This window comes from Meleagris gallopavo, chromosome 4, assembly GCF_000146605.3.
Source record: "Meleagris gallopavo isolate NT-WF06-2002-E0010 breed Aviagen turkey brand Nicholas breeding stock chromosome 4, Turkey_5.1, whole genome shotgun sequence".
Taxonomy (NCBI): domain Eukaryota; kingdom Metazoa; phylum Chordata; class Aves; order Galliformes; family Phasianidae; genus Meleagris; species Meleagris gallopavo.
Window position 1 is genome coordinate 70,085,874 of NC_015014.2, and position 22,924 is coordinate 70,108,797.

A 22,924-nucleotide genomic window follows, 5' to 3' on the forward strand; every position below is an offset into this window, starting at 1 on the left:
GAAAAAAGAAAAGGAAAGGAAAAAATCTCAATGTAACTTAATTTGAAAACTCTGAGTTTAACTCGAGATAATTCTAGGAGAGGGGATCGATCCTCTTAATATCCAGGGTTGGTTTTTTGTGATAACGTGATGCATCTCTGTAAAGCAGAGTGAAACAACAGCTTTCATTCTGAAACTGGGCTTTGGTGTTTCAAATACTGAATGCTGTCGGTTGTGAAACGTGATCGTAAGATGGATGTGCTTCCCTTGCTCTTGACAGTCACTTTCTGACATGGTGTACCATCTCCTGAAAGAGGTCTGAAACTCATTGTTGGACCTGAGGTTTTTCTCAGACGTTTCTTAAAAACACTTTGGAAAGTCTTAAGTTTAACTGTCACTTTGTCTTTTGTTACTCTCTCATTAAAAAGATCAGTTCCTGCTGTGGGTGTATAGTGGGATATAGGTGTGACCAACAGATGTCTCAAGCATGTGAAAACAAAGTGATTTATCTCCATTAATTAATGACGCCAATTTGTTCTTCTATTGGATTTTTAGGATAGGAAATCCTTACTTGTTAACATTCTCTTTTTCAAGTATATGCAACTGAAGGGATGGTTTAATGGTGGTTAAAAGCAACCTCTTGTGGACTACAGTTGGATGTTGTCTAAGTGACCAGAGAGATGACTGATTGGTGTTAGCTGCAGATAACCACATAGCTGATCTTTCCATATCCTTGGAGCTATACATTTCTTTATGTGCTGCTGATGATATATGCTTCTGCAGTCAAACAAGTAAGAGGTTGAGCTCAGTTTTAGTGTAACCACGATGCTTTAGGATTTTGAATGGTGATTCTCCTGCATTAGTTGCTTTCCTACTCTTGAATTTGTACTGTGTACTTTAAAACAAACTTTGTTGCTTACTTTTGTTGTACAGCTGAAGGATGAAGGAATGCAGTGTTTTCTGACTTAACATTTTTTTTAAAAAACAAACAAAAATATCAATTGCTGAGCATCCAGTGCTGAAGTGCTGTGGTTTCCAGTGTGGGATGTGATCCAGTGAATGTCCAAGTTGTATGTACTCTTTACCAAACTGAGGTTTTAACACAAGTAGACTCAGTATTAAAAATCTATAGCAGACTTGCCTCTTAATATCAAGAGCAGCTCTTGAGTCATGCAGTTTCAGAAATGTTCAAAGTGTTCAAAATCAGCTGCTACACAGGGAAATTACGGTATGTGTTAGGAATTGAAGATGAGCTGTGCTAATTGTGTAACCTCCAAACAAATGCATTGTGTTCAACTTAACTCATCTCTGGAAATAATTAGTGGCAAGAGTCTACCTACAATTTGAATCAATGTTCCTGTGAGAATTTAGTGTTAAATTGTGGATTTGCCTTGAGTAAAAGATTCCTAATAGCACTTGTAATAGTACTTATATTTTGTCTGCATGTGTCTGTATCCTTGTGTGCACTTGCATAACAAGATCTTAAAGCTTTGTTTAGGACAAGTACTTCTGTAGTGGAAAACTGATGGGAAGAAGGGGGGAACTGTTCCCAAGCTGAGATTGTGTTTCCCTTTCCCTCTCTCCCCTCCCTGGCAGAAGTGAGCTTTATGGCCCAATTATAGAATCCCTTAAAATGCTGGTTATGATGGAGTGCCAGCATAACCCAATAATATAGGTGAGGCTGACATCTGTCAGTAACTAATGAGGGCAGCCTTAAAATTAGGGCTTGAAGTTTACTTCTCTAATTTCTTAAAATTTGACCCATCGTATCAACTTAAATATTTGACTTGAGCATGAAAAATGAATGTACCAGAACTTGGAGAGGAGGTGCATGGGTGTACTCAGAATTAGTGCGTGTGATTCAATTGTGAGAGTAATTGTTTGCAGCTCACAGCAAAGTCTTGAAGGAATGAGAGCTTGGCTGGAGTGCTTAGGATGGAAGGTCTCTGTAAAAATAGATGACACATAAAGGGCAGGAAATGAAGCCAATATGGTCATGTTTTGAAGCTGGGAGGGTCAAATCCTGTTCTGTGTTACACTGTGGTATTATCAGTCAGCTTAAACCTGGTTACTTGAGAATACTTTTGGCATGGTAAAAGTAACTTCACTGTGTGATTGAGTAGTTGTGCTTCCATAAAACAACTTCTGATCTTCTCATTGGAACGTATTTAGTTACAATTCCCGATGTTCAGTGAAACTCCTGGTTGTTATTGGTTGTTTTTTTTTTTTTAGGCAATTTTCTGTTTCAGAGCTGATGCCATGAAGTCTTAATTCCTCTGTCAGAGGACTAATTTGGAAAGCTTTGGCTGCCAAGGGCAGCCTTTTATTTTTTGGATCCTGAATGAAAACATAATGCAAGCAGTCGTATTCTTTAAGCAGCATTCTTGTTCAAAACATTATCTCTAGTACAACAGTGAGATGTGTAGATGCATGTCTATATAAGCAGGCGTGTTTCCTTATACTGCAGAAAACTAAATGCATCTCTGTGAAATCTGTGTAAGAATTAGACATTACTGATGATAATATGAAAGAATCTCTTTGTAGAGACTTGGTTTTAATAACAAAGATGGTGATATGCACTATAAATTTTCTGTATTTCTTTTGTGAAAGGTAAAGGTTTGAATCAGAAAAGGTGAAAAAGCCTTGGCAAAACATGCATCACTTCTGATGGAGAGAGCACATGGTTGCACAGTTTCCCTCTGTGCCACTCTACCACAAAACCAGATGTTCATCCTCATATGAATACAAACACTGCAGCTGTTTGTTCCTCACCCCATCCCTCATTAAAGCATTTTGATGTGAATTGACCAAACTGAGGCCTGTGCAGCTTGAACACAGTTGAGGCCCAATCCCATAATGCCTGTCTCTTCTGTTCCACCCCTATTAGAAATGCACTTAGGGTCATGCAAGGAGCAGGAAAATAACTAGGTAAAGAAGCGTAAGGTGGGCCTTTCCCTTAATGCAGAGCTTTTGCTTTGATGCTGTGAGAGACCCCAGAGTGCAGCTCTGCTCTGCAAGAAGAGCTAGAACCCTGTTCTGGCCACTTCAATTGCCCTTTGACCTTATTCCTTTGAGGAAACGTCTGTTCTAAAGCACTGGTGTGTTTCAGATGAACACTGCTGCTGTATCTAGTAGCTGTCGTGTTTGGCTTGATCTTCTTTCTCCCCAGCCAAAGTCTTGTGCTGCTTTGTTCAATTGAACAAAGTAAACATCGTCATGTTCCACTTTGCTTGACACCAAATTGACTATCGGCCAGTTTAGAACAGTTAAACCTACTGTGTGAGCCTCTTCTATGCTAGTTAATGGAATAATTTGTAGCATCTGTAGGTATTTATTCTTGCTGGTCTGGTACTAAAAAAGTTTCAACCCTTCTTAATTACAAGCAGGTGAAATAGGTATGCCTGTTTGTAGAACATAATTCCACATTCCCATAATAAAAGACTGTATGATTTATACTTACTAAAAGAGTAGAGGTAAGAGGTTGCAGTTCACAAATCCACAGACTTGGAAAACATAAGATGCCAACATCTTAATCAAAATTCCATACAGTAAACTTTAAAAAATGCAGTTTAATGTTGCCCTAGGTTTTATATGAGAGGAACATTGCCATATATGTTCACCTCCTACATGTTAGTATTGCTATTGAATTATATTCTTGACGGTGTTTAAGTATTGCATTAACTCAGATTCTAATTTGCCTTTAAAAAAAAGCTAAAAAATGTTGATCAATGATGACTGCTCTTGGACTTGTTGCAACTGCAAACCTCTTGTGCCTGAGTTCCCTGTAAGCGTCTGTTAGATCTCTGCTAAACTGTCCTTATCTGACCCAAAACTTAATATAAAAAACATGATGTAAAATGGCAGCAGTGCTTTGTATGCTTAAATCCAATACAGAGAAACACCTTTAGGCTGACATACTCAAACTATTCTTTAATCTGTTGAAAGTTAATTGAGCACTTTTCCTCCCTGACTCTTTGTCCATTTGGTAGACCTTTAACTATTCCAGTGGTTTGGGTGAGATATTTCATGTGATAAGTAGCCTTGTGTCCTTGTAGATGCAAGTGTAATTAGACAGACTTGGCATTTCAGAGAAGTATTTCTATTTCATTGGAACAGAATATTTTTCCAACTAATGGCGCTAAATAAAAAGGCCAAATTAAATCCCAAGTTCTTACAGCTCATAAACAAAATTTACAGGGATACCATGGCACAATTTAGAATAAGCATAAAAATCTAGGCCAATAAATAGATCAGCTTTCATGGTAGACTATACCAGAAAGCAGTGTGTAAATCTAGAACAGTCTGGCTAGTGGAAGATGAAAGCCTGTTACTTCACAATGCTGTTTAGCATCTGATGTGAAATGAGTTGATGTCAGTTTACTTCTCTTCCTGGGCACCTACATCTAAAAAATTAAAATTAGCTTTGAAGATACAGCAGAGACAAAGTACTGAATAACTTTCATTTTCAAATTGTAGCCACGTTGCTGTGTGTCAGCTTGTATTAATTCTTAACTAGGTCCCTTGCTTTTGAATACAGAAACCTGCAGCAATTTTTTTTTTATGTAAAGAATGGTTATTTTAGTTGTTGGATAGCATGGCAAAATAATAGAGGTGGTTTGCTCTCTTCCCTGTTCACATCCAGTATTGTTTTTCCTATTCCTATGTATAGACAGTGAAATAGGCATTGTGATCTTGAGTATTCCAAATATTCAAAATGGAATATACAAATACACATCAGATTTCAAGTCCTTAAGTCCACATCTTAACTTCCTGAATCTCTTGAATGCAATGAATTTGTAACGTACTTGGGTTTCATTATTGCTGGGGCTGACCTGTCACCTTTTTGGGGATAGGCTGATGTCTGAGGTGCTAACACACAAAGCTATACATGGTGCTTCTGAGCTAAAACTGATTTGCCAGCAGTCAGGGCATTTGCTTTTGAGCCAATCTGATGCAGCTGTAAGAGCTGCAAGTTGAGGAAATTGAGCAAGGATGAGCGTAGCCCTCAAAGTGTGAAGCCAATCTAGCTTCATCTTCATCAGCTGGCAAGATGTGGAGAAGCAGCAGAAAAAGCTGTGTTGCTGTGCTTAGGCTGTCTCTGCTGTGCCCTACAGTTGGATCAGTTGTTGATATTCCAGGAAATTCCGGAATTGACTCAGCATGAGAACTTATGTCACTCAGATCTTTCCTCTCCCTATTGGAGACCTCAACAAGAAACCCCTCTGTGCCAGTATCTCTCAGAGCAGCATCTCTTGCATTATGCAGCCGTGGGCAGAAGTCTCAGGATGGGGCAGAAAGCAAACCAGGTCACTAGTCTGATTAGTCTGACAAATTGCCTTTCTCCCTGGTCTGGGGCTTCAGGGGCCTGCCATTCCTGAGAAGCAGTGGCGTGGACTCAGGGCTTCTGGTGGCTCCAGGCCCAGCCTGGTGCCCACTGCTGCAGCTGTACCTCGGGAGCAGCTGCATCCTCCACTCCATGTAAACTGGGGGGAAATGGGTAGAATTAGGACATGGGAAGAAGCATGAGAACGGCTGCTCCAGTTATGCACTGGGTTTCAGTGCACATAAATGATGTGGTTTTCTTTTGACTACTGTAGCAAATGCTCTAGTTTTGTTACTAAAACAAAACCAACCTTTCTATTGCTCTTTATATATTTGGAAGGTGATATATTATCAGTTTCTGAACTTGAGGTTTAGTGAACTACAGGCATTAGCTTCCTTTCAAGCTACTCTGGGCTATCTGCTTGCTTTGTATGGCAAGGGTCTAGAGAGATTTCTTTTATTTCCTTCCCCACCATTGTTTTCAGTACAAAGTTTTTTTCCTTAATATTCAGACATTTTATCGCCTCACTTCTTTTAGAACTCAGAGTTTCTTTTTTTTCCTTTTTTCCCCATTACACAAAAGAGTACTTTTAGCTGATTGAGTTCTATCCATTGCCAACTGCAGACTCTTTTGTCTTGTTGTCCAGCATCCTTTATGGAATGAGGACCATTGAGCGAGTACTTGTTGGCTCCCTGCTGAGCACAATTGTGCGTGCAAGGTGTGGTACTGTACCCGCGGAACATGGAAAGCTGCAGTTTGGAGGGCCTGAATGCATTGCAATTTTTACCTTTTTGCTTTGTGAAAGAAGTGGGATTGTGCTGTGAGATAATAAATCCACCTATTTTTAGTTTGGTGCAGTTGCGACAAGTGGGCGAACAAAGAACCAGTTGAATGCACTTGCTGTTGTGTTGAAACCAGCTAAAAGTTCCTATTCAAGTAGTTTCAGCACAGCACAGCTAACAGGCAATTTTCCATTTATGTATACAAACCTTCTAGAAAGACAGCTGTGCGGTTGGATTAATTTCTAGCAGTAAATTGAATAAAAGAAAATTGAAGGGGGTCTCGGGAATTCCTTTCTAAACAGTGAAAGCAGATCTTTCAAAGCTTTCTCTTATTTAATCCCTTGCCTTCCCAATGTCTACTGTAAGATTTAAAGGGTTGCAAATAGTGTCCCCTATGTGGAGGTATACAACAGGAAATGTGCTCTTCTTTTTGAAGCAAAGGGATGCTATTAAAATATCCTCTAACACTTTCTACTTCAAAATATGCTGATTTGCTTTTAAGTAAATGAGAAATTCACACCTCTTAGTCATAAAAAGGAGCTCAAATGTTTGTGTTTGTGTAAGCTGCAAGTGAGCTATGTAAAAATGTGTTCTGAAAACAGGAATGTGTTTTATACCCAAACTGTTTTTACAGGGGAGAGGAACTTGGTAGTAGAAAGCTTTTTGATTATGCAAGGTTATCAATTTTGTTGAAGCTAGTTACGCGTGAAATAGGATGTGGGTTTTAACCAAGGCTAACAAAGATTTCAGTGAACTCCTTCTGATAAAATGGTGGTCACAGGCTTCTATTCTAAAGGTTAATCTTCAAATACTATTCTGGAATTATAAATTAGCTCCTAAATGAAGTCTTGATTCTGTCCAAGCAAACTGTGATAACAGATACAGTTTGGGCAGAGAATGGTTTGAGGACAGCTCTAAGGAGAAGGATTTGGGAGTGTCAGTTGGTGAAAGATTCAGCATGAGCCAGCAATGTGTGTTTGCAGCCCAGAAAGCCAACTGTATCTTGGATTGCATCAAGAGAAATGTGACCAGCGGGTTGAGGGAGGTTGATTCTGCCTCTTTCCTCTCATGAGACCCCACTTGGAGTATTGCACCAGTTCCGGGCACCTAACACAAGGACATTGAGCTGTTGGAGTGGGTCCGGAGGAGGGCAGTGAAGATGATCAGAGGGCTGGAGCACCTCCCTTACAAGGACAGACTGAGAGAGTTGGGCTCTTGAGTCTGGAAAAGAGAAGGCTCTGGGGGGACCATATAGTTGCCTTCCAGTACCTGAAGGGGCCTACAGGAAAGCAGGGGAGAGACTTTTATAAGGGCATGTAGTGACAGGGCAAGGGGAAATGGCTTTTAAAATGCAAGTGGGTAGATTTATGCCTGATGTTAGGGAGAAATGCTTTACTGCGAGGGTGTTGAGAGACCGGAACAGGTTGCCAAGAGAGGCTGTGGATGGGTCCTCCCTGGAGGCATTCAAGGCCAGGCTGGATGGGGCTGTGAGCAACCTGGTGTAGTGGGAGGTGTCCCTGCCTATAGCAGGGGCATTGGAGCTATTTGTACTTAAAGTTCCCTTGCAACCCAAACTGTTCTATGATTGTATCCTTGTGACCTTAAACTTATGACTTGCTAATTAATGATCTACTTTATATTATATGAAAGCAGTTTTGAGCAAAAGCACCATATAAGCATAAGAAATCTCTGGTAGGTAATGAAGGGTGTAGCACTGAAGTGTTATTTTCTTGGTTTTCCTTCAAATAATTTTTCTGTGTATACTAGATGTGAGAATATCCAAGTAGGAGCTTAAAGAGTGGCAGTGGGCTTACTGCAAGATGTTCTATATAGCACTGACCTCATGGGTCAGCTTTACCACTGGGTGGCTTCACTCTCCCCACTTCATCCGGTTTTGTACAGACAAGATGAGCTCATGCTTAGATTTCCTCTGAACTTGTGAAGTTTTGCTTAAAAGCCACTAAACAGATATGGTAAACTGCTCGCGTGGCTGCTAGCATGCAGTGGTGGAGTAGGAAGACTTGTCCAGTGCTCTGGGAAAGCATCTGGAACATGATGTACTATGAATGCTGCAATGTTTGTATTTCATGCGAATGTATCGACTAATATGAAATGCTTAAGAAATGACAAATCGAGGGGGAAAATTGAAAATGGGTGTGAAAGTTTTTTGTTCCTTGTGGATCTACTTGTAATAAGCTGTGGCCGTGTATATGTGAGGCTGCAGTCAGATTCAAGAGCAGCCACCACAGTGTTATTCTCTGGATTCTTGCCACTGTAAAGAGAAACCTTGACTGTTATACCCTTTTGGCTGACTGTGTGTTTATAAGAGACAGAGTTTAGAAGTTTCACGTTTATCAAAATCAAACTTCTGTTGTCTATATGGCCCTGTTGTTAGATGCTGCTTTTGGGTTTTAGTCAAGGATCCCTTACAGCTGCATGAGGAACTTAGGCATTTTTCCCTTTATTTAGGATACTGAGGATTTCTTTTTTGTTTAAATAAAGGTTAGCACCCCTCTCCTTTTAATATACTTCTCATTTAAATAGCTCTGAAGTTCCTGAGCTCTTGTTCAAATGGTACCAAAAGTAAGACAAACTAAACTGACTCTGGAGAAAGATACTTATAGCAGAAGCTTGGCTGCTTGCTGCTTTGAGGTTACCCAAATGTGCCAGTTGTCTTGCTGCAAACTCCTGTGGGACTGGAAGGCTTATTATCTACGAGCTTGGGAACTTGGAGAAATTAGTTGTTGACTAGGCTGCAGTGCAGCTGTCTAACCTAAATGCTGATTTAGTAACTGCTGTGCTCTGGGTTTGCCAGAAGGTGAATATATCAGGCTAGATGCTTGTAGTTCCCTATTAAGTTAGATTTTTAGACCTTTCTGCATACAAAAGGAGTCTACTAGATTTTTGTCACTAGCTGGAATCTACATTGTGCACAGATTTTTTGCCTATCAGGTTGAGTAGTAAACAAATGCCCTTCTTCCTTTTCCTCATGTCCCACATTGTTTCTAGCTGTACTTTAGATGTGTGCTTCTCTAAACTTGAGTACATATTCTCACCTCATTGAAATACTTACGAGAATCAATTCTGCTCCTCCTGTACATTCATCATTAATATATTCATGTATTTTTTTCAATTACAGACTTTAAAAAATTCCAAAAGTCTTTGCTCCCTTGATTATGAAGACGATGATGATGACACACAAATGAAGACAATTGTGTCATCCCCATGTGACTCAAATGATCTTATGAACATCATCACCCCTGGTTCCAGTCCAATGAAAGAACAGCTGGATGAAGTAAGGCATCACGGGTCATGCCAAGGTAGCTTCAAAACAAGGGATTATAAGAAAGCAGCTGCAGTGTGTGAAAGTGATGAGGACACAAGTGATTGTGAGAGCACTGAAGAGGGCATCTTTCCTCTAGACTGTGGGGACTTGGACCTAGAGCAGATTGAAAACAACTGAGTCTCAAAGTTGTGTGCTAGAATCAGAGTTGTTCTAAATTAAAATGATAGAGGATTACCTTTGCCATGCATAATCCATGTCCCTGAATCTCTGTATTGCCTATCTTGGGCCTGTGTTAGAAGAAATGTTTCAGGTGGGGGAAAAATGTGAACCATTGTTACCTGTTTAGTCTATTGATCAGTATGTGGATGACAATGACAACAACAACAAAAAAGTAGGAGGTTAAATGTTATTTTGAACATTAAGGAATAATTTTGATTAAAAAATTTCCTAACAGATATTTTGCATTTTTATGGCTTTTACAGTTCTGGAGAAAAAGCATCTCTATTTTGAAATGAATTTTCAGAAGGGCATTCTATAAAACTAAATCTGTCTACAGTGATTCTGGTGCGGGTATATGTTGCTTTTGTTAAAGAGCTTAATGTGAAAAGTGAATTGCATAATGAAATTGGTAATAAACCTTCAGATAGAACTCTTAAATACCTGGTTGACAACTGGTCCAAAATACTTAACTGCCATCTCTGACAGTGTCTGGATTAAAAAAAAAAACAAACAAAAAACACAACTTCATAACATGTACAAATGTTCTTTTCATACATTCAGGACTTTTTGATCAAAATATGGTAGTGACCTTAAAGGTTAACATTTTCCATGATTTTACTACTTGAATTGTTTTCTAGCCTGAAGCAATGCTAATTTAGGTGGGATAAAACTGCAAGTAGCTGCCCACCTACTTGGTCATTATGTTTTCTGTGGTTCAAAAGAATGTACAACAAGAGCACTTGAACTTTTAGACAGGGACTTTGTAATGATCAGTTCCCCAGGAGGTGATCCCTTCAGCAATACTAGAAGGAAAATAGTCCTTGAATTAAATAAAATGACATTTTGCTTTGCACTTGTGTCTGTTTATGAATTTTGCTGGAGGAAAATACAGAGTCTGGGTCATGTTCTGTAATGTGGTGTTTATGTGCAGAGTTGGGTGGAGGGCAGACTTCTGGTCATCCAAAAAGAAAGTCACATTAGTTTGAGGAGCTGGGGAATAATTCCTGCTAGATCCCAGAAGTGTCTCAGTGATTACATACACCATAATAATCTTAATATAATAGTCTATTCACTGCAGACTGTTGCAACACATTTTGTTAGTTCAGCTGGAATAGGGATTTGCCTGATCAAGAGGGAAAATAATCTCAAAATAGAGATTTTAAATTGGATAGAACTGGAGAGGCTTAAATTATGGCATTTCATTGCATCGCATTAGTCTGCTTAAATGAGCCAACTCCTATGATAGCCTGTGCTAAAAAATCAAGATTCCAAGTCACCTAATGGAATGTGATTGAAGTGAGAAATTAATATCTTGAGGCATATGACAAAAACCAGAACAAGGTGTGACTCGGCTGCAGCCTTGTGGTCAGGGTCAGCCTTTGGGCATAAAAAGAACTGGCTTTTAATTACTGAAGTAGCTTACATGGCTTACTGTCTATACAAAACTTTAAGTTTGGGATAGCCAATAAAAAGCTTAAGTGTTCTTCATGCTTTTATGACTCCTCCTGCACATGTAACTAATGGCAGCAGTGGTCTGCAATGCAATACCAATGTACGTGCATATGGAGGTGTGAGATCACTGAAAAGACTTGTTTGGCTCTTGATGTGTTTATATTGTGCTCATTGTAGCAGCAGAAAATCATCCTCCTTTTCCTAGATGAGTACATAAAGGAGCTGCTTGTGGAGCAGAGTTCTTTCAGAAGCTCTGTTAAATGTGCATCTCACTCTGCAGGTTATTTGGATCCAGAGGAGGGCCACGAAGATGATCAAAGGGCTGGAGCACTTTTCCTATGAAAATAGATTGAGGAAGTTGGGCTTATTCAGCCTGAAGAAGGGAAGGCTCTGGGGAGACTCGATTGCAGCCTTCCAGTTCTTGAGGGGAGCTTTAAAAACTGGAGAGGGGGTTTTTTACATTATCGTGTAGTGACAGGAGAAGGGGGAATGGATTTAAACAAAAAGAGCGGAGATTTAGGTTAGAAGTTAAGAAGTTTTTACTCAGAGGGTGGTGAGGCCCTGGCACAGGCTGCCCAAAGAGGCTGTAGATGTCCTGTCTCTGGAGGTGCTCAAGACCAAGTTGGATGGGGCCCTGGGCTGCATGTTTTAGTGGCTGGCAACCTTGCCCACGGTGGGGTGTTGGAACTGGATGATCTTAAAGGCCCTCCAACCCTGGTCATTCTATGATGTTTGCTCCTATGTAGCAGAGAGCTTGCAGGTAGTGTCACATACATGCATAAGCTATTGGAAATAATTTTCTGCGACTGAAAGTCACTGTTTTTGCACTGAAAAATAAGTTCCAAGAAATATCAAGTGGATTCTAGCCATTTTTCCTTGTGGATAAATAGGAATTGCTCTGTAGCAGGCAATCAGTCATCACGGATAATGGGACAACAAAGCTGCCTCCTGGACTTTAATTACTAGTCGTAGAACCACGTTTCTCTCTGTGTATTTTTTTTAACTGAGCAACAGAGGTAAGTAAAATTGAATCAACTTTAATGCGGGATTGTAGCAAAGACCAGTATACTACTGGGATCACTTAAAGGCCAATTTGCCTATTTGAAAGCACTCTGATTAGAAGTGTAATGGCATAGAATGAGAAAGCTAATGTGGCAATCCATTTGGTTCTTCCTCTCCCAAGGAAAACAAGCTTCTGGAAGAAGTGAAAGAAGAAAATACCTCAGAGGACACAAATAAAAGGAGGTAAGATATGCTTTGTCAAGAAAAAAACACTTTAGAAGGAACTACAACTATTAATAAGCAATAGGCAAAAGACAAGAATAGAGCAGGTAATATTCCAGCTCTGAAGTATGGGCTGGCTGTGATTTTAAATTTACGTCTCAAGTCTCAAAGGGTTCTGCAGTTTCCTTCTGTAAGGGCATTGTTTTGACTCAACACAAAGTCACATTCCTTCCCACATATTTGGGGTAGGAAGAGGTTTCCCAAGTTATGGTACAGATGTTTGCTTATGGTAACTCAGGATTCCAGCCCCATGGCAGCTAGCTGTTAAAACTCTAAATAGCCCTTTCATAGACACAGACAGACAGGAGTGGTTTTAGATACTGAAGAGCAAGCTTCATGAAAGTAGGAAGTAGTAATTATCTAGTTCTGAGTCTTATTAGTTGGTGACAGGAAAATGAGTGGTTGAACAGCTGTGCAGTGACACAGTGAATGAAGAAATTGGCTGAAAGGAATCTGTGCACTCTGTCTACAGACCCTCATGTAATCCCACATGAGAACCAAGAGTAAAAGGAATTACTGGTGTGAGATTATTTCAGCTGGGGCAGGCTTTGGCCTTGCATCATGCACAAGATATTGAGATGCGCTTAAAAGAAATTCACAGGTGATGAATTTGACACTTCTGTTATACTCGATTATAAAATAAAATCTCTGCTGGCTGTTTTGGGCAAGTTTGCAAAAAGAGAAAACATGCTTTCTGAGGGTGAATTGTATTTGGTAGAGGCTGTGCTGGGCTGGGAGTGGTTTCCTTCCGTCTTGCAGCCAATGTCAGAACAGAAGGTTGTGCTGCATGGCACTGTGGGAGTTGTTCTAGGTCACTTATCTCCCATTTTTATTAGCAACCAGGCTAACAAAGTAGTATGCATGTTAAATTTGCAGTCAACAGGATGTTGGACAGATGTGAACGATAAGATAGCATTAGAATTTAAAATAGTGTTGGCAACTTGTAGAAATGGTTGCAACAGGGAGGAGGTTGGGGGGAAGACAAGATCCTTTTCAGCAAGGCACTAAATTTAGACAGAGTTAAGCTCAGCATTGGGCCACGTAGTTAACAGTGCTGCTGATAAGGAAGCTGGGAGTTGGTCCTGTTAATAGAAGAAAAATGAGCTTCAGGCTAAGGTTCACAAACAATTTATTTCACAAGGCTCATGAGCTGCAGGTGCTCCTGGGAAGCACAGGATTAAGTACACAACTTGAGATACTGCACTGTGCAGAGTCCAGGAGAGAATGATGTGAGTGATGTATTGAGACATGGGAAAATGCACTTGAGGGAGCACAGAAAGAATGGAGTTTGAAATCTTTTGGTAGACTGGGCTTAAATGGCACCTAGTATAAAAAATGAAGGTAGGGAATTAAGGAGCAGATGTATGGAGAGAGATGTCTGCTCTTCCACAAATGCAGATCTGTAAAGAGCATCTGTCAGGAGTGATGGCTATGTTTTCCTTGCCTCAAAGTGAGATGATTGAGCTGGCTGGCTTCCCACAGCTTTTTGCTATCATTTCTTCCTTTGGAGCTGTACAACTTGTATTTCTAAGCACGGCTAAAAGCTGAAGGTAAATAACTACAGGAGGAAGAGGAGCTGAGAGTAATGTGGTGAGGAAAGTACTCTGGAGCAGAGATGGGAGCTTCCAGTGCATGGTCAAACTATAATACATAGATCCTATTCGGAGCTGCCCCTTGCCAGAAAATCTACCCCTATCTTGTCAGCTTGGCCTAAATGATCTTTATGAAACCACTGCCTATATCTGGACCTGACTGTGTCCATTCTGGCAGAGTGCTGCCACCACCTGCAATAAATCTAAAGATACTGATCAGCTGTTGGTGTAAAGGTAGCCCCAGTAGTACATCTGAAAAGGCACAGATTTGACAAGAAATCCTTGGTGCAGATTGGCAGATCTCCTAACTTTTACTCAGTCTTGATGATCCTTCCAATTCAGGACATTCTATGGTTTTCACTGTGCATTTTGTATATTATAAAACATTATGTTTTTTAAAGTACCTAAATACAGTTATATCTGCAGCTCAGATTGCCTGGGGCACTTCTCCCTCGTCCTTGGATGAGACAAAACTGACTGGGCAGGTGGCACATGTTGCATGTTTTCAGCCTGCAAAGGACCTGCTCTGGAAGCTGTGGGCGTTTACACCACCAATGCTCGTGCCTCATTTAATCATAATAAACAGATCTGCTTCAGAGAGCCAGACAGCCTGGGACCTGCAAGGATAACCAGGTGCTTATCCTTGCCCCTTTGGTAGAGCTTATACCTTGTTTAACACACACAAAATACGGTTTCAGAGGAGCCACCACCATATGCTTAGCAGTCCATTCTGGTGGTGCGTTTTCCAAGTGAATTTTGCCATCAGTTGTTTTGCAGTTTGTGTGTAATTAACATCATCCAAACTGCTGCTCCCACCACCATCTGGTCAGCATAGCAATTACCAGTATGCTAAGAGCTGCTGTTTACTAGGGGAAATGAGGATCCTACTGAAAGTAACTTAGAGATCTGCACTGGGACTGATTTGAGCTGGAGGAATACCATGTGAACTCTGTGGAGATGAGTTGAAAGCCTCCTTAAAACAGCATTTTGCTTTTTAAGCTATTTAAACAAAGCCCAAGCTATATGATTAAATGTTTCACGACGTCTCCATTTGGACAAAGAAACTCAGCACCCTGATTCGGGTAAGTCCATCTGATGGGAGCAATGATGGGAATTTGAAGTCAGGGTTATTCTGTTGGGCCCTGAACACCAGTGTCCCATACGCTACAGCAGATGTGGCTGAGCTCTTCCTTGCAGTAGTGTGGAGGGAGAAAGTAATCCCAGAACAGCGATGGGCTGAGGCGTCATCTGTCTGTTCTATCTGCCTTCTTTTGCCTTTCCTCTTGACCTTGATTCAACTTGCTACTGCTGTATGTCAGGTGGGGTTTCTGAGACACAGTCTAAATGGATTTCCCAAAGTGTCAGAACTCTGACTCGTGGCTAACAGCTATGGCAAGGCCCATTTTTGCTTTTCTGCAGCTCTCGAGACTGCAGTCTCCACGACGACCCCATTTTGCTGCATGACCTTGCTTCATCCTCCCAGTGGTTCTTTCCATTCACTAAACAAGACGTGTTCCTGTGGAAGACAGAGTACATGGTTATGTAAATGGATGATCTTGAATAGTGCATGAGAGCGAGCTGTAATTCTGCAGGCAGCTTTACATCTGCTATTTGCTAATTCAGACTTCACAATTTTCATTTTCTTTTAGCATACATTTTTAAAAACATTGTGGTACAACTCCTCCCTTGGAAAAAAATATGAAAACATACAAATTTGATCATCAGCACTGTTGGGATCTGGAGACGCACAACAGAGTCATTCCCTCTGTAAGCTAACAGCATTTGTACTTCATTTACTGTCTGGTAACATGGGTCCACCAGAGGGGAAATAGGATGCATGCTTTGCATATGTCTTTATAGGTTTTTTTACTTGCCAAGATAGCAATGGCCATGCCTCGGTAAATAGGTTTTACTCCGTTTTTTATTTATTTTTTTTAATCTGGCTATTTCAAAATCTGCTTCCCCATCCTTTTGTCAAGACCATTCTGTCCCCCATGCACATATGCTGTTGAGTTATATCCACCAGCTCTTCTTATTTTGGACAATCCTATCCAGATCTGGTTCATCTGAAGAGTTGGGCAAATGTTCTTAGACCACTGTCAACTGGGGCAGGGCTCTTTTTGATTCCAAATGTTATATTAGAGTCTGTCTTGGACGAATGAGAAAATGGGGACAGAAACAAGAGGGGGAAACATAGAAATCAATGGAAATAAAGATAAATTTGAATAGGAAAAAGGAAATGCAATACGTACCATCATTTAAACCAGAAATTTTATGGCACAGTGTCAGAACTGGAGCAAATGCAAGCTGTCCCACTCTGCATACGTTTTTGTTTGAAACATATACATATCTGTGATTCTGTGATATTCCTTCTAAAGGAGAGCATTTCTATCAGTTTACCTTAGGGCTAGTGGGAACTGCTGTGAATCTTTGTATCCTATTTGCCAAGAAGAGTTTCCTAAAACTTGAGAAAATAATGTAATTTTAATCCATAAGCAGAAAAGGACTGGAGATGTAAGACTTGTTTGTGTATGCATAAAGCTACTTAGGTCTTGAATTCCTTCAGGCTCGTGCCTTCCTTGCACAGTGAGAGCTATTAAAGTGGTGGCAATGACCCTGGCACCCCTCAGACAGGAAAGGAGCTGCTCTTCACATTTTTTTTCTTGGCTAATTTATCTAATGCTGTGTTTTCACGAACTACAGCATCCAGACCTAAGCCTCTTCCAAAGTCAGTTGCCATCGTAGCATCAAACCTCATTTTTACAGATTCAGATTAACTCCTCTCACTCGAAGAGTTCTTCCCTAGCACATCTGATATAATTTTTCCACCCAGTCTCTTGTAGAGTTGACATCACATAACTGGAGCCAGAAGTACAGCTCTCCAGCAAAGAAGGCACTAGGGCTAGGGAAAAACTTGAATATGCAAGTGGAGCAAGCCTGGGGACAAAAGGTTTCTTAATCCATTTTGTAACTGGCCAGCTGTTGAGCTGCCCTGCTCTCCCCATGGATGCTTATGCAAGCAGGGGGGCTGCAGCAGGGCAGCTGGGCCTCCAGCCAAGCAGTGAGCTGTGCTTTGTAACTGGGGCTGGCTCATTAGCTGGGATGCTTGATGAGCTGCTGCATATAGCCACGTCGTTGGGGCAGCATTTACCTTTGTCAGATGAAACTTTTGACCCAGTCTTCATCTCTTCACTGCAACAAGGATGGGTTTGTCCAAAACTGGGCAGAGCTGTATAACAGCACTGCTGGGGCAGGGGCAGGTGGCTGGGCTGAACTTAGGTCATGGGCTGTGAGCAGGATGAAGTGTCCCAGGTGAGTCCCTCAGGGCCATCAAGGCAGTGTGTTCAACTTGAAGGCTTTTCAGAGTCATGGAATCATTAAGGTTGGAAACAGCAATAGATCTCCTAGTCTAAATATCAACCCATGCCTCTGACTGCTCTAGACCATGTTGTTCAGTGTGACGTCCACTCTTTTCTTGAATGCCTTCAGGGATGGTGACTCCACCACCTCTTTGAGTAGCCTGTTCCAATACCTCACCACAAGTGAGTAAAATACCTTTTAGAGCTACCTGGAAGCCAGTCCCAGAGCAGGTGAGCTTAGAATACTTCCCCAGCTTCCTACATCCCATAAAATTTTTCAAGATGCCCCATAGACTATTCACGTAAGTGCATCTATTTTCTCCACACCTATTCCCAGAGCTTCCTCAACTGTGCAGAGAAAGAGGTAGAGCAGCAGCAGGAATAACCATGATAAAACGAGGGGCCAGGAGGGAGCATGATGTGGGAAGATGGGTAAGAGCAGCACCTGCAGCTTTCCGATAGCACTGCTCATCCCTTGGCTGTGCCTGTGTGCCCTGGAGCTGCTGCAGGCTCACTGGCTCCCTGCCAGACACTGCTGGGGCATCCGTTGAGTTTCTTATCCTCTCCAGACAGCTGCTGGTGTCCTTTGGCACTTTGGAGCCAATGGCAAAAACTGCCCTTCCTTGGGGTAGATGTGGGAGGAGTATGACTGGCAGCGCATCCAGTTGAAGACCGTTCCTGAAGCTGTTCCTGGGGCTGGGGTGTTGAAATCCTATAAACTTTGAACTGTAAGCACATGTATTAACTGTGAAGCTCAGGTCTTCATTTGTGCAGTTTGGAGAGATGGAAGGAAATGAGAAAAGATGCGTGGGTTCATGGTTGGTATGTTGTGGTGGTGAGATGTTTGTTGGGGAGGGAATGGTCTTGGATGGGCAGATTGGTGAATAGATCTTCAGTGGCAAAAGAAAACAGCAGATCATGGATAAAAATAAATGAAAGAGAACTGTCCTTCAAGATGTTGCACCAGATTTGAGCTGTGTACAACCTGTGAAGGAATTTACCACATTTGGCAGCAGCAGTACTGGTGGGATATGATGGCACTTGCAGGTGTGCAGTGTATTCCCCCATCTTCTTCCCATCTTAAACACTTGAGTTAACTGAATGCATCTTTCACATCTTAGTCCTCTCCCATCTACACTCTGGAGATACTGTTGGGGAGCGACTGCAGAGTGAGCTGCTCTTAACTTGTCATGTGTTTGGACACTCATCCTCCACTTGTCTCTCTGTCACTGGAAAGCTGGTGCTTCTGATAATAAGACTTGCAAAGAGCTGTCTAATTTTAATACCTTCTAAATGTTTAACTGATTCCTGTGGAGAAGGTCCAGGCTAGTAAGAAAATACCATATGCCTCCCTAGGATGTCTTCACCGTCTAGTAGAAGTTATTCACAGGTTTTGGTAAAAATATCTAGAATTACAGTTAGTTCTCTCTTTTTTTTTTCCCCCTCACTTTTGATAGTAAAATGGGAGGTCTCATTAAAGAAGAAATCTAGTATTTTCCTAATGAAGTGACCAGATGAAGAAAATTAATGATGACCATAGTATGTCCCAGCCTTGACCCTCCATGCAGCAGTCTGTGCTTTCCAGTCTGGGAGTAATCCAGCCTCCTGGCCATCATTTTCTTACACAGGGGATAGAAATATCCATTTTTCCAATGACAGGACTGCCAGGATGCTCCTGGGCTGTGGATGGCAAGAGAAGACCTTCTCCAAGATGACGTGTTTCCTGTTGATTCCTGTCTGGGTACTATGCAATGCACACAGTTTCCACAGCTTATGTTTTGCTCTGGGGCTCAATTTCCACCCCAGGGTCAGTACTGAGTCCCCTGCTCCATCTAACCATTAGAGCTGCACCTTGAAGTCACTAACCGAGCCTACAACAGAGCTGGCCATGGATTTCAGTTGAAGCCTTTTAACGGCCCCACTGTGCTGCATTGTTTTTGTGGGTGTCTGCACCTTTCAAGCAAGCTCCAATTAGAAGAGGGGGGAGAGGAGAGGAAGAGAGAGAGAAATAAACAGAGGCAAAACGATTCAGCTCTCAGCAAATCCACAGCCTGTTTATGGGACAGATGGAGTCACGCAGCAAATGGCTTTGCTGCAGCATGGCCCCCGAGCAGGTGGGTATTTTGGAAGTGATGAGCAGTTTACCCCCTTAGTTAGCAGCCATGCAGGCTCACAGCAGACATATGTCAATAACAGCTCTGGTTGGTTCCTGCTGTCACAGCAATCGGAACTTGCTTACTCCTGCCCACCTGCTCTCTAAAGAAATTGCTGGAATCAAAACAAACAAACAAGAAGTTACTGACACTTGTTGCGTTAGAAGGACAAATGAGGGCTCAGAGACACATGGGTATTATTTCACTTAAGTACTAATTGCTGAATGCCTTTCGTTAAGAGACCATCGTGGTCGTCCCAGCAGTGTTTTGAACTTATGGGCAGATGGCCTTTGCTGTAATACAGGCAGATGCATCTAACGTTACAGATGGATTATTATGTTGATTTGTCACTGAAAGAAAAACTTATTTCACAATAGGGCATTCGTTTGAGCATGGTTCTTTCTCAAGCTTCTATTTCACCTCTGTATTGCTGGTTTTCACTCCATGAAAAAAAGTTCTCAATCAGCAACTAGCATTTCCCCTTCTGTGCTACAAAAAGAGAAAGAAAAAAACTTAAAGAGCCTGCCTAAGAGTAAGGTGGTCCTTTTGGGAACCTGAAAGATGTATTTTAACTTCAGACCTGGAGGCAGGCCTGGAACAGGCTCCCAAGGGCAGTGGTCACAGCACCAAGCATATTGGAGTTCAAAAAGTGTTTGGACAGTGCTCTCTGCCATAAGGTTTGGATTTTGAATGGTCCTGTGTGGAGCCAGGATTTGGACTCAATTCATCCTTGTGGATCCCTTCCAACTCAGGATATTCTGATTCTTTGGAAAGTGATGTTTACTCTTTATCTCTCTGAGCCAATCTGGTTCCTGGAGCATCTCCCATGTGAGCAAAGGCTGAGTAACCTGGGTCTGTTCAGCCTGGGGAAAAGAAGACCAAGAGGGGATCTGATCTGATAAACGTTTATAAATATCTAAAGGGAGGTAGAACTTCTTTATGGTAAGAGTGACTGGAACAGGTTGCCCAGACAGGTTGTGGAGTCTCCATCTATGGAAACATTCAAGACCTGGCTGGAAGCCTACCTGTGCAACCTACTGTGGAGAACCTGCTTTAGAAGGGGGGTTGGACTTGATGATCTCTTGAGGTCCCTTCTAACCCCTGAGATTCTGTGATTCTGTGAAACTGAACTGTGGTTTTTCCTAGGTCAAGTCCTCAAGCATCACTGGGTTAGAAAGGAGATTCGAGACAGACACAGGAAAGGGAACCAGTTTGAAGCTAAAGGTAAGCTGCCCTAAAGATGTTGTTTGGGCAACAAGCAGCAGCGTGGCTGTGGGACTGATAGACAGGGGTCAAAATGCAGGTATTGCTATCATGAACGTGGTACTTTCACAACAAATACTAAGATGATAAGTTTTTAAAGATTGCTTGGTATCTTGTCTTGCTATTTGAAAGGCCAGCTCATGACTGTGCATTGTGGATGCATAGGCAATGTGAAGGCTGTCCTATATCCAAGAGGAACAAGACAAGGAAGCAGGTGGATGGTTGAATGGTGGCCAACCATTGTCTCCCTGTACTGATGCCAAAACTTGCTTCTGGCTACTATTGTGGTGATCTTCCTGGGTCGTATGTTTTGCCTCTGTCTTGTCAAAGCTGCTTCCTTTCCCCAGGACATTCCTTCTTGGGACACTGGAGCAGAGTGAGGAGAGCCAAGGGACAGCCTGTAGCACCACTACTACATTGTAGCTGTGTCAAGAATAGCTCTGTTTCAAAAAAAAAAGAGAAGAAAAGGAAGGGAAAGAACTCGCTAAAAAAAATTTGCAACTTATGCTTGATGTTAATATCTTGGTATTTAATTTTTATCCATCAGAGAAATAGATCTCCTGCTGCTTATCTCCCCTGCCTTTTTAAGTCAGTGTTGTCATCCCGAGCACAGCTCTACCACAAGTTTGGCCAAAAAGAGAAAAGCAAACAGAAGATGAACATGGAGATAAGAAATCTGAAACTACATGCGGCAGCAGCAGAAAGTCCCAAAATTAAGAGCAGAAATTTTCCCTGAGATATGTGCCACAGCCACAGCTGAGATATGTGCCACAACCATTGTGTCACACTCCAGTAACAGTCTGTCCTGAGATCACACCTTTTCTCTCACGTTGTATGAGGTGTGATTTAACACACCCCCTGCTTCAGGACAATCTGACAAGTTAAAAATCAATGATGCTTCTCCAAACAGAGGAGGATGTTGTGTGTCAAATGCTGAAAATGGACCTCAAGTGATGGCTTAGGTTTGCCAGCTGTTACCTGAACAGTTATGCCATTCACCTGTGCTTGATGCAGGACTTCAGATGTGTCTGTTCAATCACTAGCAGTCTGAGTGTCTGGTTCACAGCTTGTTTGAGTGATGCAGTCTCGATGCTTGATGCCCACTAGTACCTACATATTAATGCTGTTTTGTAGGGATGGGAGCTTTTGGGAGCCTCAAAACATGAGCCTGCATGTAAGGGAGATCTCTGATAAAGAAGCGGAATACTTATCTATGGCTGCAGAACAAACAATCAGAGAAGCCAGCAGAATTTAAGATAGCAATACACTAAATACTGGGAAAAAATCGTTGCATAACATGAAGTAGCATTATGCAACACAGGGAATGGGATATAGCACTTAAAGCAGAAAATGACCTTTTGGTTTTAGTTTCTGTATGAAATCAACTTTCATTATGCAACAGTTGACCTGTCCATAAAATAGGGTAGTTGATATTTATCCATGTCTCTGGCATGTGAGTCATTAATTAATATTGACAAGGCAGTTGGAGGTCTTGGGATGAATGACTTTGCAGGTACAGAGATATCCATTGGAGTTTCCTCACTGCCAGACATAACGCAACAGCCAGTGCGGCCACATGTCTGCGTACGACCACATGTGGTCATAATCAGCTTTCTCAAATGAACAGCATGGTTTTGAATAGGAAAGACACACAATCCATGGATAGTTAATTAACCTTACACTGAATTGCCTTATGCCTAGGAGATATGTTCATGCTATGGATGTGTTTGTCATATTCAAACAAGGAAATGATGTCTGTATTGGCCATGAGATATCATGGTAGATGACTACTGTGGATCTTCTTGGCCTCAGTTTCAGTGAATCTGTGCATCCTTTCACAGCTTAGAAATGTGTTTGCTTAAGTACACCAGCTATACCCAACAACACCATCGTCAGAGGGCCCTCCAGCTGTCTGATGCTGACAGTGTGATGTTGCCCAAGCTCTGTTGGACTCTTCACAAAGGAGTAATGCTGTAGGCAGGGGAAGCTGTTTGGAGCAAGGTTTGGTAGGAGAGCTCTGCCTTCAGCATCTGCCCTTGTGACTGTCATGACCTGATTTTTTCAAAGAGCTCAGCACTCTGCTTCTAAGTTCTGGGGGGAAAATGGGCCATTTATTTGCTGTGCCTAAATGAGATTTGAACTAATCCTTGAAAATCTGGCCCAAATATTTCTTCTGTCATTGAAAGGAAGGAAAAATCCCAACTCTTTGAGGAAGCTCTGGTGTCTTTGTTA

At 41.7% G+C, this 22,924-nt stretch overlaps 1 long non-coding RNA gene across 7 annotated transcripts in view; it reads left to right on the forward strand.

The window, feature by feature from the left end:
- The first annotated feature begins 11,626 nt into the window (after positions 1–11,626).
- The window catches only part of LOC104910907, a 38,623-nt gene continuing 27,325 nt past the window's right edge, over positions 11,627–22,924 (forward strand). For all 7 annotated transcript variants that reach the window (XR_004159719.1, XR_004159724.1, XR_004159725.1 and 4 more), the window contains exons 1-2: positions 11,627–12,286; positions 20,576–20,653. This is a non-coding gene — a long non-coding RNA (uncharacterized LOC104910907). The remainder of the gene's footprint in view (positions 12,287–20,575; positions 20,654–22,924) is intronic.